This window comes from Schistocerca gregaria, chromosome 4 (genome assembly GCF_023897955.1).
Source record: "Schistocerca gregaria isolate iqSchGreg1 chromosome 4, iqSchGreg1.2, whole genome shotgun sequence".
Classification (NCBI taxonomy): domain Eukaryota; kingdom Metazoa; phylum Arthropoda; class Insecta; order Orthoptera; family Acrididae; genus Schistocerca; species Schistocerca gregaria.
The window spans coordinates 197750016-197757972 of NC_064923.1; positions in this window are offsets into that span (position 1 = coordinate 197750016).

The window sequence follows — 7957 nt, forward strand, 5'->3', positions numbered from 1 at the left end:
ACACCGATGCCCGAGGCAGGACTCGAACCTCCGATGGGGGGGAGCCACTTTTAAATAAGGAACCAAATACTATTGCAGTGCTGAAACTTGCCAGCGAAGGCGTCAGTACAACTGATCACAGTAAATACAAAAATAATGATATAGTTAAAAAATACTAAAATTTGCCAAGTTATACTCTTTTAAATAGTTCTTGTAAACATTGACATCACTTTGCAATTGCTTGTGTTTGCTTTCGATTTCAGATTAATGAGTCTAATTAATAAGAAATAAACTGAACTTTCATACTTAGAAATGTTTTTAATTTGATCTCTAGGAACATTAAACAGTTTAATTAACTGTCAGAAGCCATCAATTGTGGAATAACGCTCTGAAAACAGATCAATAGACCTTAGATCCTGTTCCACTTAATGACAAGTAAGAGAAATGATTACTTCTGTCTACATTTATATTTGATAAAAATTATTCAGTCACAAAAAACTGGTAAGCCTTTTACACTGCTAAATGTCTGTAAAGGTTAGATCTTAGGCACAGATGGCGATATAACACATTGCAATGAAGGTCATGCGATGAAGTGCTTATTTGTACAACACTTGTGTTCATATTGGAGTGACATGATAAGCAAACACGACAAAACAAATATGTTGGTGGCAGCATTGATTATCGTTTCTTACAAGATGTAACAAAGCGTATTGTTGTCTTGTTCATTTCTTGAATGAGCGCCAATAACGGCGTTAATGTCTTTGCATCACATGAATTAAGCTACATTATTTCCTTGTACAATAATATTACTGGAAACAGTGATCCTTGCACCAATAAAAATGGAATAGTAAACAAACCACATTCAGTATGCACTGCTCTAAAACGAATTGCTTTATAGTGTGAAGAAGCGTCAGTAGTTGCAGATTAGTCTGTTTTATTATGTTTTAGAAGAATTTACAGATACAACTACAGTAAATAACAACAAAGATGGAACAAGAACAATGAAATTAAGAGACTTGAACATGGAATGGGAAAAGTGTATGACAGCTCATATTTTGCCTTACGTAAGACCACATATTTTGGTGTCTCACTTAGAAAATAATTAACCATTGGATTTTTGTTTGTTATTGCTTACAAATTTCTTCTTCATTCATTCACATTAGTGGCATATTCAGATTCTTAAAAGTGTCAAGTTTCTGACAGCCATACCACAGTATGCTTTGATTATATCGATAGCAAAATCCAGTTTCACATTCATTGCTGAAACATGTGCCGTTTTTTCGACAATATGTGAACAAAAACAGTTACTGAATGTTTCAAGAATGATACTATCAGTGCAGATAGTAAAATTTATTGCAAGCTGTATATACAGGGTGGAGCAAATAAAAGTGGCCAAGACGGAGTCGATACATTCTCGTACCATTTGTAACAGCATTAGTGGACGAGAAAAAGACCTACAATTACTTCCAGCAGGATGGAGCAACTGCCCATACAGTCGACTGGACCTTGGAACACATTTACACAATCCTCACGCCTGACAGAGTTGTTAACAGAGGGCAGTCTGGTCGCGGCCAACCAGATCCCCTGATCTGTCAGTGTGCGTTTTCTTTGTGTGGAGAGCCCTCGAGTCTAAGGGGTATCGCAACAACTCTCATAGACTTTGAAAACTGCAACAGAATATTTCAGATGAGGCTGCAGAAATTCCAGCAGTGCAGTTTCGATCCGCCTTCAGCAATGCGCTGACCAGGGCCCAACAGTTCCGAGAGATGAATGGTTGTCACTTTCAACATCTTCTACACTCAAGATAGTACTGTATTTCCTTTCCTCTACCTTGTTTCTTAGTACCCTGGAACTCTGTTCTCTGTGCAAATTTCATTTGCCCTACCCTGTAGCTAACCGTGCCTCTGGATTTGCGATTGTCTACCTCTAATTTATAATAATTCTTAATGCAATGTTAACTTAAAATTTTATTGTAACTGAATTCATAAACCACATACGAAAGATGAACAAGAGTCACAACTCCGCATCATTTGCAGCTTAGCATCGAATGTGGCACGTCGTAGCACACCACGACCAAACGACTAAATACACTCCTGGAAATGGAAAAAAGAACACATTGACACCGGTGTGTCAGACCCACCACACTTGCTCCGGACACTGCGAGAGGGATGTACAAGCAATGATCACACGCACGGCACAGCGGACACACCAGGAACCACGGTGTTGGCCGTCGAATGGCGCTAGCTGCGCAGCATTTGTGCACCGCCACCGTCAGTGTCAGCCAGTTTGCCGTGGCATACGGAGCTCCATCGCAGTCTTTAACACTGTTAGCATGCCGCGACAGCGTGGACGTGAATCGTATGTGCTGTTGACGGACTTTGAGCGAGGGCGTATAGTGGGCATGCGGGAGGCCAGGTGGACGTACCGCCGAATTGCTCAACATGTGGGGCGTGAGGTCTCCACAGTACATCGATATTGTCGCCAGTGGTCGGCGGAAGGTGCACGTGCCCGTCGACCTGGGACCGGACCGCAGCGACGCACGGATGCACGCCAAGACCGTAGGATCCTACGCAGTGCCGTAGGGGACCGCACCGCCACTTCCCAGCAAATTAGGGACACTGTTGCTTCTGGGGTATCGGCGAGGACCATTCGCAACCGTCTCCATGAAGCTGGGCTACGGTCCCGCACACCGTTAGGCCGTCTTCCGCTCACGCCCCAACATCGTGCAGCCCGCCTCCAGTGGTGTCGCGACAGGCGTGAATGGAGGGACGAATGGAGACGTGTCGTCACCCGGCATCATGGTGTGGGGAGCGATCTCCTACACTGGCCGTACACCTCTGGTGATCGTCGAGGGGACACTGAATAGTACACGGTACATCCAAACCGTCATCGAACCCATCGTTCTACCATTCCTAGACCGGCAAGGCAACTTGCTGTTCCAACAGAACAATGCACGTCCGCATGTATCCCGTGCCACCCAACGTGCTCTAGAAGGTGTAAGTCAACTACCCTGGCCAGCAAGATCTACGGATCTGTCCCCCATTGAGCATGTTTGGGACTGGATGAAGCGTCGTCTCACGCGGTCTGCACGTCCAGCACGAACGCTGGTCCAACTGAGGCGCCAGGTGGAAATGGCATGACAAGCCGTTCCACAGGACTACATCCAGCATCTCTACGATCGTCTCCATGGGAGAATAGCAGCCCGCATTGCTGCGAAAGTTGGATATACACTGTACTAGTGCCGACATTGTGCATGCTCTGTTGCCTGTGTCTATGTGCCTATGGTTTTGTCAGTGTGATCATGTGATGTATCTGACCCCAGGAATGTGTCAATAAAGTTTCCCCTTCCTGGGACAATGAATTCACGGTGTTCTTATTTCAATTTCCAGGAGTGTATATCACTTATCGACTCAGATCTGAAAAGAGATATGCCTGTCGTTCCTGCGCTAAAACAATTTCCATATGTTAGCTGCATTTCGTATACTGCATTGCGTGAACTAAAATGCACCAAACAAACTAACCAGTAACTACTTCTCCACTGCAAACTTTTCAAAGTATGCCTGGCACTTTACTTATTTTTTAAGATCACGGTAACTATAGGAAATAGCAAAAATAAAACCAGTTCATTAGCAAGCTATAATGTGTGATCGTAAGAAGAAAAACAAACTTTTTTCACCGATTAGTTTCCTTACAATCGAATGAGAGAGACTGCATAGCGGAGAGCATTTGCAGGTCTAAATACCAAAGGTTTTTATTTTTTACACAAAAAGTAACAGCTTTGCTGTGAAACTAACGTATGTAGCTTTGTGTCGTTTACGTAAAACATCTTTCTCGAGGCACAACTGATGTTCTACCCATCGCTTACCGTATATCATGTGACAAAGTCGCATGCAGCAACCAGCTGTCTAGTTTGTGCCGGGTAGTGCAATAGATGTTCAAATGTGTGTGTATTCCTAAGGGGCCAAACTGCTGAGGTCAGCGGTCCCTAGTCTTACACACTACTTAAACTAAGCTATGCTAAGAACAACACACACACACACCCATGCCTGAGGGAGGACTCGAACCTTCAGCGGGAGGGGCAGCGCAATTAGTGACATTGCGCCTCTAACCGCACGGCCCCTCCTCGCGGCGGTGCAATAGAGATACGTGTTAGTGTTATACAGGATGTAACAGGCATAAGTGCAGGTATTTCTGTTGGTGACTGAGGACGGTGTACTGAACAACATTATAGTAGTATTTAATCCATTTGTAGACTAATACTTACAGCTATTACAAGTTGTATGTTTATAGATTTGGTGGCATCTCCGGGTACATCTGGCAAGAGCACATCATTATTGCTTACTTCCCCTGGGCAGCAGTTCAGGTGTTAAAGTGTGGGCATGTGGACACAAAATGCTTAGCCTATACTGATAATGGTAGTCCAGTTAGTGGCGCGGTTACGACCGTGCAGCAAAGAGCCGGCAGTAAATTATGTGCGTTATCTGCGGGAACACTGTTCGACGTGGAGAAAAAACAACCGCCACAATAATGTGTGTGCATGTTAATGAATCAATACAAAAATATCTGCACTCGTATCCATCACATCATGTATGGCTATCGCCCCAGTGTGAACCAGTTAAGTCGCTTCAACTGCGTCTCTGTGTGACCCGCAGTGTGACTTACTGCTGTGTCATATCATGAGTTGCATCAAGTATCATATATAGCGTCACCTATGAGAAATAAACCTTATAGATCTTACTGCACGAGACGCGAAGTGTTGGTGGCATCTATGTTCCATTTTTCCACAATATTATAGCGTTCCTGGTTCCAACTGTTTTGGGCTTGGAGTGACCATCTACTCGGCAGACCACTTCTTTCCATGTATCTCAGGGGCCTCATACACTGAAGCGCCAAAGAAACTGGTATAGGCATGTGTAGTCGAGTACAGATATATGTAAACAGCCAGAATATGGCGCTGCGGTCGGAAATGCCATATCAGACAACAAGTGTCTGACGAAGTTGTTAGATCGGTTACTGCTGCTACCATGGCACATTATCAAGATTTAAGTGAGATTGAACGTGGTGTTATAGTCGGCGCACGAGCGATGGGACACAGCATCTCCGAGGTAGCGATGAAGTAGTGGTTTTCCGGTACGACCATTTCACTTGCGTACCGCGAATATTAGGGAACCGGTTAAACATCAAATCTGCGATTCGCTGCGGCCGGAAAATGATCCTCCAAAAAGAAAATCGTTCAACGTGACAGAAGTGCAACGCTTCAGCAAATTGCTGCAGATTTCAATGCTGGGCCATCAGTAAGTGTCAGCTTGCGAACCATTCAAGAAAGCATCATCGCTATGGGCTGTTGGAGCCGAAGGCCCACTCGTGTATCCTTGATGACTGCACGAAAAAAGCTATACGCCTCACCTGGTCCAGTCAACACCGACTTTGGATTGTTGATGACTGGAAACATGTTGCCTGGTCGGACGCGTCTCGTTTCAAATTGTGTCGAGCGGATAGACGTGTACGGATATGGAGACAATCTCACGAAACCATGCACCTTGCGTGTCAGCAGGGGACTGTTGAAGTTGGTGGAGGCTCTGTAACGGTGCGTGGCGTGTGCAGTTGCAGTATATGAGCTCCATGATACATCTAGATACGACTCTGACAGGTGACATGTCTGTCTGATCACCTGCATCCGTTAATGTCCATTGTGCATTACGACGGAATTGGGCGATTCCGCCGGCCGCTGTGACCGAGCGGTTCTAGGCGCTTCAGTCCAGAACCGCGCTGCTGCTGCGGTCGCAGGTTCGAGTCCTGCCTTGGGCATGGATGTGTGTGATGTCCTTAGGTTAGTAAGGTTTAAGTAGTTCTAAGTCAAGGGGACTGATGACCTCAGATGTTGAGTCCCATAGTGCTTAGAGCCATTTGAACCATTTTTTTGGGCAATTCCAGCAGGACAGTGCGCCACCCTGCACGTCCAGAATTGCTACAGAGTGGCTCTAGAAACACTCTTCTGGGTTTAAAGACTTCCGCTGGCCACCAAACTCCATAGACAACAACATTATTGAGCACATCTGGGAAGCCTTGCAACGTGCTGTTCAGAAGAGACCACCACCCCCTCGTAGTCTTACGGATTTATGGACCTGCAGGATTCATGGTGTCAGTACCCTCCAGCACTACTTGAGACATCAGTCGAGCCATACCACGTCGTGTTGTGGCACTTCTAAGTGCTTGCAGGGGCCCTACATGTTATAAGGCTGGTGTATCAGTTTCTTTGGCTCTTCAGGTTAGTTAACCCATCCCAATACCTGATATTTCCAGCGCATCTACTACGCATCTTTACAAATTAATATTCAGTTTTACTGAAATGCTCCAGTCACAACAAACACAGGGATCATAATTATTTCACCTTTGTAGAATCAGCGCTTTAAGATGGGTCGAAATGGAGACAGGACAGAATGTCAGAAAGGAGCCCTCGTGTTTGGATCTGACTGTACCGTTAATGAACATGTCCAGCTTGTTGCTGTATGAACAAGTGCTGTTGGTAAAATATTGATATATCGAGCTATTGATACCTTTCACAAAAATTATCGATATGCACCATCGGTATATTTTCCTTCAATATGTAGATATCAAAAATGGCAGTATCGAGGGCCGTTATTTTTATTTTCTCGCAATTTTCGATAAATATTTCAAATTGTTCTTTTGAAACTGTAGTAGAACATAGTTTTATTTTCACTATGTGATGGAGTCTAACTACTTTTTGAGCCCTCACCATGTTTAGTCTTTCTCTTTGATTGTGTGAAGAAAGTATATGTTGCACAAAGAAGAAACCGAATTGCACTGAGGGGTGACGATGTGAATGGAATAACAAGATTGCCGACACCAGTTGCGTTAAAAAATAATTTCAACGCGACTAGTGTGCTATTTATTTACGTCACCATTCTTCAAAAACAGTTGCTGAAAATGATGAACAAAAATCTAAATGACAAGACTGGTCTTTGCAGTGGGCAGAAACGTGTGAGGGGAAATGCTGACGTAATCAGCGTTCGGCGCTACCTACAGAAACTGCAACGTTTGACTTCACCACACAATTTTGATGCTGCAACTGCTAGGTCGCTGGAGTTGGCAGAAATGAAAAAAAAAAAAAAAAACAGGCAAATCGACATGAAGTGTTCTAGACAAATACGATACGACGGACCCATAGGACAGCTTTATTGTCCACTTACATGCAGTTACCATTGTTAGCAAAGTGGTTATCTCAAAGCGTGAACGTGCATCGTTTTCCTTTCAGTAGCTAAGCCAAGGGGGATAGGCAGGCTGCAGGCTTGTTGATGTACAGGATATCTAACAACAAATAAATACTTAAACATACAACTCTAAAACCAGCTGTATTTTTACAATGCTCAGCCGATATTTTTATAGGCTGGTACGTCGTTATTTTTCCGTCGATATATCTATATGTCTTTTCGATATATTGAGGGCCCATTACGATACTTTTTTAAATATTGATATATCGGATGCCAGATATTTTTAAAAGCAACAACAGTCCTAGTATGAACGTGGACGGCCCCACGTGTCTACAAGGAATGATGTACCACTCACAGCCATGTAATACAATGTAACAACAGTGTTCCCGTAAATACCCTAACCGACAGGTATCGGGGGAAGAGTGTTACTCCTTGTAAACAACAATGTTTGCACCTGACAGGAATTGCTGCTGTCAGTGAATGCAGGTCCATCTGAACCGATTTCCAAGCGAACGTTATGAAAGCAACTGCGTTCAATGGACAAATGGAGTCGAGTTCCTCGCAAAAGGCCATTGTTCTCAGCGCCACACTAAATTCCAAGTTACCCGTTGGCCAAACAACACTCAAATGTTCAAATGTATATGAATTCCTAAGGGATCAAACTGCTGAGGTCATCGGTCCCTGGACTTACACACTATGCTAAGAACAACACACACACGCCCTTGGCCGAGGGAGGACTCGAACCT